A 7,503-nucleotide genomic window follows, 5' to 3' on the forward strand; every position below is an offset into this window, starting at 1 on the left:
CGCCCCCCCCCCCCCCCCCCCCCCCCAACTTCTCCCTCAGCTGCTGACCCAACAAGGTTTGCTCTCCTCAATGTGAGGTCTTTAACAAACAAAACCTTCATCATGAACGACTTTTTCTGCACAAATAATCTGGACTTCATGTTTCTGACAGAGACTTGGCTTCCTCCGGGTGAGTCAAGTGTGTTTTCTGAACTCGTGCCTGCTGATTGTACTTTTTTTAATTGCCCGAGGTCATCTGGAAGAGGTGGAGGAGTGTTGGCTGTTTTTAAGAAAATCTGGAAATGCAGACTGTTATAGACACCATCTTTTCAGACCTTTGAACTGCTGCATTTTGAACTGGGCCGCTCCAACCCCATGTTGATTGTAGTGCTTTATCGACCGCCCAAATCCTCCACAGGCTTCATCAGTGAACTGTCTGTCTTTCTCACTACAATACTGTTAAAATACGACCGTGTGCTGATTCTAGGGGACTTCAATGTACACGTCTGTTGCCTTGAAAAGCCTTTGGTTCAGGACTTTCTGATCCACTCTTTAAACCTGGTGCATCCTGCACCATCAGGGTCACACTCTTGATATTGTTCTGTCTTGTGGTGGTGTGGTGTCTCTGTGTTAAATCTGGAAATTGGGGATGCTGTCATGTCGGATCACAAACCAATCTCATTTGTAATACCTCTTGCTCGTGTCTCTAAATCTCCCGCTCCACCCAGGACCTGTCGTATATTTAACCCTTCAACCGCTGCTCGTTTTTCCTCTGCCTTTATTACCACTGCTGCTACAACACCTGAAACCTCTGCCTGTGTCTGTGCTCAGGAGCTGCTTAGTAACCACAATGCGACCTGCACTAAGATCTTGGATCTGGTTGCCCCACTAAAAGTCAGGAAACCAAGGAGAGCCCAGTACCCATGGATGACCACCAGGGCAGCGAGACGCCTGTGCAAGAGAGCTGAGCGCAGGTGGAAAAAGGACCAACTCCAGGTTTCTTTCATTTTGCTCAAAACCAGTTAAAAAAATTACCAGAACACTGTCAAATCTGAAAAAAACAAATATTTCTCCCAACTCATCAACTCAAATAGACACAACCCCCGCGCCCTATTCACAACAGTAAATTCCATTCTAAATGTCCCTTCGTATTCATGTATGGAGGCCTCTGTTGACACCTGCAATGACTTCACTAAATTCTTTAACAAAGTGGAGTTGATCAGGGCCTCCATCCCCCGCTCCTTAGTCGACCCATCAGCTTTTGTTTCGTGTTCTGCTACTTTCAGGCAATTCAAACCAATCACTCCCATTGTTAAATAAAGTTGCTGGTCACATGAAGCCATCAGGATCACCATCGGACCCCATCCCAGCAGCATTGTTCAAACAGGTTCTACCAGCGATTGGGCCTGCTGTTCTAACTATACTAAACAGTAGTATTGCTACAAGCGTGGTCCCAGAGGCGTTCAAACATGCAGTAGTCACACCGTTAATTAAGAAACCTGGTCTTGACCCTTCATCCTGCTCAAATTACAGACCAATCTCAAAACTCCCCTTTCTGTCCAAAATCCTGGAAAAAGTAGTTTTTACTCAGTTAAATCAGTTTTTAACTGAGAACAAAATCTTTGAGGTCTTTCAGTCTGGTTTCAAGCAGCTCCACAGCACCGAAACAGCTTTGGTTAGGGTTTGTAATGACATTTTAACAGCAAATGATTCTGGTCAGTTTGTGGCTCTTGTACTCCTCGATCTTACTGCCGCTTTCGATACTGTTGACCACAGTATCCTCATCTCTCGGCTTGAACACTGGGTTGGGATTACAGGTGCTGCATTAGACTGGTTCCGCTCATACCTCTCTGACAGGAGTTTTTGTGTGAAGGTGGGTAAAAATCTATCCATTTCAATGCTTCTTTCCTGCGGTGTCCCACAGGGCTCGATTCTCGGACCCCTTCTATTTTCGCTCTATCTGCTTCCGCTAGGGTCGATCCTAAGAAAACATGGTATTCCATTCCATTGCTATGCCGATGACTGTCAGATCTACCTGCCACTGAAACCAGCCAGTGCTTGTTCCGTCCACCCTCTCCTCAAATGTCTGGACGACATTAAGACATGGATGGCTTAAAATTTTCTAAGTTTTAACGACCAGAAGACTGAAGTCATTGTCTTTAGCTCTAGCTCAGCTGCCGCCTCTTATCCTGTGAATCTGGACTCTCTTCAGCCTTATCTGAAGCACTGTTAAAAACCTCGGAGTGGTTTTTGACTCTGATTTTAAGTTCTACAAACAGATCAGTTCGGTTCTGCAGAGAAGCTTCTTCCAACTGTGGCAGGTAGCTAAGCTCAAGCCAGTGCTGTCTAGACCCGACCTTGAGACACTAGTCCATGCATTCATCACAACCCGCCTGGACTATTGTAATTCACTGTATGCTGGGGTCAGCCAGGCCTCTATCTCACGGCTACAGCTCGTCCAGAATGCTGCAGCTCGGCTTTTAACCGGTACACCGAGGTACGAGCACATCACACCAGTTCTGTCCTCCCTACACTGGCTTCCTGTGAGAACTAGGATTGATTTCAAAATTCTCCTCCTGACCTATAAGTGCCTAAATGGCCTTGCACCCATCTACCTCTCTGAGCTACTGGAACCATATGTTCCCTCTCGGGCTCTGAGATCATCCGATCAGCTGCTTTTGGTTGTTCCAAAAACACGACTGAAGCTCCGAGGAGATCGGGCGTTTTCAGTCATGGGTCCCAAACTGTGGAACAACCTACCCCCCAACATTAGGCATGCCATCTCCCTTCCTGTGTTCAAATCCCAGCTAAAAACATATCTGTTCTCTCTGGCGTTTCATACTGTGTGAGTTGATTTAGTATATCTTGTTCCATGTCTTCGTTTTAATGCTGTTGTTTTAAATTTTTTTAAGGTATATTCTTACAGCTTTTTATTTCTTAGTGTTACCATTAGTGTTAAGCACTTTGATAACAGTCTTTTTTAAATTGTGCTCTATAAATAAATATGACTTGACTTGACTGTAGAAAAAGGCAGCAAACTTTAACATCAAAGTCTGACTGTCCTGTGGCACCCCCACCTCGCTTTTCTTTTGTCCTCCTCGCATCAGGGTCAGAGGCTCCTGTGAGGAGAACATCTTTAGTTAGCTTCTGAGTTTAGCTAGCCACGTAGATAAAATAAATTTACACAGTAATATCCTAAAGTTAGCGTTACATGGATCATAATTTATTTCACCGCAATGTACGTGTTAAGCTGCAGTTACGCTAACAAACGTAAACTCACCAGCTGAAACACACACAAAAGAGACGTCCTCAGAGTTCTTTGATGAAGAGTCCAGTCGTGGAGATAATGAATCAGGACTTTTAGGCTCTACACACTGGCTGACTTTAATGAGAAGGAGGGGGGAGGCTGCTGTCCTCCTCTCTCCTCACAGAAAAACACATAGCAACTTTCTGCATCGCGTATTGTCGAAGCCGTTCGACAACACGCAATACACACGTGAACTCGTCTGTGGGCGTCACCAGCACCATAGACATAATTAAACATAGATTAGGTACGGCAGCTCTGTACAGCTCTGGGTATAATCTGGGTGTAGTCTGTTTGTCATATGTCTGGTGTTTTACCAGCCTGCATGCTGAAACCATGTGACACGTTACAGCCAATACCGAAACTCGACACCGAAAGAAGAGTGGCATTTCAATACATACACCGACCGGTGTAGTTTGGTCGGTGCCATAAAAGAACCTCGGTTCAGTACTCAGCCCTAGGCGCTATGGCTCTGCAGACATTGCACGATGCTGTCTTGTTTTGTGGTGTTTCTAGTGTAAAATACTTCCACACAGCGGACATGTTTCTATGAAAAGTTTGTTAGCTGTTAGCCACAGTGCTGCAAGCTCAGTCCTCACGTTGTAGCTGGCTACAAACTATGAACTGGATTTCCTGAATGTGAGGCGGGTCTTATTACTCTAAGTTCATGAGATGCGCCGCCGTTCAGGAAATCCATTCCGTAATTTGAAGCCAACATGCATCATGGATCGGAAATATCGGCAGGTGGATCGGAAAAATCCAATACGTAAATTATGCTGGTATCGGAGGCCGATACTGGATCGGATCGGCCCCATCCCTAATTGTCAGCATGACTCTGTCACTTACAATGTTTCCAAATATCTGGCGTCTGTACTCATCCCTTTACTTGGCAGCTCAGAATATCACATACAGAACACCATGGACTTTGTAGATAAGATGAGGAATGTCATCTTTGGAGTCTGATGAAACAATGGTCTCTTTTGATGTCACATCACTCTTTACGTGCATTCCTGTTGATTATGCAGTAGAGGTGGTCAGTTTAAGATTAAAATCAGACACCACGCTGAGCAGCAGGACGACACTTTCCACAGAGCAACTGTGTCAACTCTTGAAACTGTGCCTACAGTCAACCTACTTCACATATGGGGGCCAATATTATAGGCAGAAACATGAATGTGCTATGGGGTCTCCAGTTTCTCCTATTGTGGCCAACCTGTACATGGAAGAGGTAGAAAAGAGAGCCTTGATGTCCTTTTCAAGTCATTGGTTCAGGTATGTTGATGACACCTGGGTTAAAATTAAATCTCAGGAAGTCCAACATTTTACTGACCACATCAACTCTGTGGATAAATGCATCAAGTTCACACGAGAAGATGTAAAATATGGCAGGCTGGTTTTCTTGAACTGTGAGGTCTCAGTCTCTGATAGAGGACATTTGCAAACTGAGGTGTACCGCACACTCACCCACACAGACCAGTATTTGCAGTTTGACTCTCATCACCCTTTGGAGCACAAGTTAGAAGTCATCAGGACTCTGTACCACAGCGCAGACAGTGTCCCCACTTACTCAGGAGCCAGGCAGAAGGAGAAATCCCACACAAGACAGGCTCTAGAGCAATGTGGATATTCTAACTGGTTCTTCCTGAAAGCAGAGAAGAAACCCAAACAGGACTCCAGTCAGCAATTACGTGAAAAGGAGGAACCCAGACTCAGACCAGTGGTCATTCCGTATGTTGGGGGGGTATCAGAGAAACTGAGACGTTTATTTTCTAAACATAACGTCCCAGTGGCTTTTAAACCCCAAAATACATTACGGCAAAGACTGGTTCATCCCAAAGATCCAGTCCCCCGGCACAAACAGAGTAATGTTGTGTATGCTGTTCAGTGTCAGGAGGGCTGTGATCAGTCTTACATCGGGGAAATTAAACAGCCACTGGCCAAAAGGATGGCCCAGCACAGAAGATCAACATCATCAGGCCAGGACTCTGCTGTCTACACTCATCTCCAGGCCAGCGGTCACTCTTTCAAGGATGAAGATGTTCACATCCTGGATAGAGAGGAACGATGGTTTGAGAGAGGAGTAAAGGAGGCCATCTTTGTGAAAAGAAATCGTCCATCATTAAACAGGGGTGGAGGCCTCCGGGTTCAACTGTCCCCCTCTTACAATGCTGTGATTGCTAGTATCACTCAGCCCTCTGTGAATAGTTAACAGCCATCAGTGTGCTAATGATCCATTGTTAGGCTGATGGTCCTTCTTGAGCATGTGATCAACTGGTTTTGGTTGTCAGCAGCAAACTGGTTGATCCACTCTGAGAAGGTGCTTTTTAAGAGACTGAGCTGAAAACAGCACCTCAGACTGAGGAAGTCTCTTGGATGAGAGACGAAACGTTTCTAGATTTTTTTTTTTTTTTTTTTTTTAAATGTCCAGAGGACCAGATTGAACTTTTTTGGATTTTTCTACCTGGATTATTGAGCATGCATCAGGATATTCCTCATATATATTAAAATCTGGGTGTAACCCATTCGAATATACCTGAGTCATTCTGAGTTGCGTTTTCTGCCTTGCTCAGAGCTGTTTTTCAAGGCCTTGTCATTGCGAAATACTTCTGCTTGTATAACTCTTTCACCCACAAAATACTTCTGAAAACATTTTCTTGAGAACACAGTGTCCTTTCCTAAATTTCCAACATCATGAACAAACTTAAAACAGAATACACTTTAAAATCACAAAGATTATAGTATCACTTGATTATTTACTTGTTTTTTGATTATAATAAACAAATCATTTTTATTTATTTGAAAACTGACAATTTTATTAGAAGGAAAAGTCTTCTTCTCCTCAGTGCCTTCCTCTGCCTGCGTGTGTCCAAGCGTGACTGCATGTGTGTGTGTCTGTGTAGTGTGAGATTGTGTGAGCGTGTGCGTGCATGTGTGTATATGCAGTGTGTGAATGTGTGAGTGCATGTGTTTCTCCAGCATATGGTTTCCATTATCTCAGCTTGGAAACTTGGGGGCCTTTCCACCCAGGCCTTGGAACAAGACATGCCGATACATGTCCGTCTCGGGAACAGGCTTGTCTCCAGTCAGCAGTCTCCTCGACAGGTGAAAAGGAGAAACCCAGACCATTGATCATTCCATATGTTGCGGGAGCATCAGAGAAACTGAGACGTTTATTTTCTTAACATAACGTCCCAGTGGCTTTTAAACCCCAAAACACATTACGACAAAGACTAGTTCATCCCTAAGATCCAGTCCCCTTGCACAAACAGAGTAATATTGTGTATGCTGTTCAGTGTCAGGAGGGCTGTGATCAGTCTTACATCGGGGAAACTGAACAGCCACTGTCCAAACGGATGGCCCAGTACAGAAGAGCAACACCATCAGGCCAGGACACTGCGGTCTACACTCATCTCCAGGCCAGCGGTAGGGCTTTAACAGACTACTCGAGTAATCTACACATCGATTCCTAGGACATCTATCGAGTTTTTAAATTTCATATAGAGTATTTTTGGTGACATCATTACGCAGCTGTTACGTCATTGCATCACATGATCTGCACCGGACGCGGGTTACAAAATGGATTCCTCCAAGCAGACGGATGGAGCAGAGCAGGCCCAGTCTTGGCAAACAGGTAGAAATGCATCAATAGTTTGGAAATATTTCACTAAAGATTAATCTTTTGGCCCAGTGCAAACGTCTGAGCTTGTGCACCTTGCTTATAAATGGCTTCCTCTTTGCACTGTAGAGTTTCAGCTGGCAACGGCGGATGGCATGGTGGATTGTGTTCACTGACGATGCTTTTTGGAAATATTCCTGAGCCCATTCTGTTATTTCCTTGACAGTGGCATTCCTGTTTGAGGTGCAGTGACGTTTAAGGGCCCGGAGATCATGAGCATCCAGTAGAGTTTTACGGCCTTGACCCTTACGCACAGCGATTGTTCCAGATTCTCTGAATCTTATGATGATGTTATGCACGGTTGATGATGATTACTTAAAAGTCTTTGCTATTTTACGCTGGGTAACACCATTCTGGTATTGCTGCACTATCTTTCTGCGCAACAATGGTGGAATTGATGATCCTCTTACCATCTTGGCTTCTCAGAGAGACAGACACTCCGAGAAGCTCTTTTTATACCCAATCATGTTGTCAATTGACCTAATTAGTGTTAATTGGTCTTCCAGCTGTTCGTTATATGCTCAATTTCCTTTTGCCAGCCACT

General features: G+C 44.6%; 1 protein-coding gene across 1 annotated transcript in view; it reads left to right on the forward strand.

The window, feature by feature from the left end:
• The window catches only part of si:dkey-156n14.3 (zinc finger protein ZXDC), a 124,229-nt gene that overhangs the window by 47,312 nt on the left and 69,414 nt on the right, over positions 1-7,503 (forward strand). The gene's annotated exons all lie outside the window — the stretch shown is intronic.

The sequence above is a fragment of the Nematolebias whitei genome, chromosome 7, assembly GCF_014905685.2.
Source record: "Nematolebias whitei isolate Nwh7 chromosome 7, NemWhi1, whole genome shotgun sequence".
Taxonomy (NCBI): domain Eukaryota; kingdom Metazoa; phylum Chordata; class Actinopteri; order Cyprinodontiformes; family Rivulidae; genus Nematolebias; species Nematolebias whitei.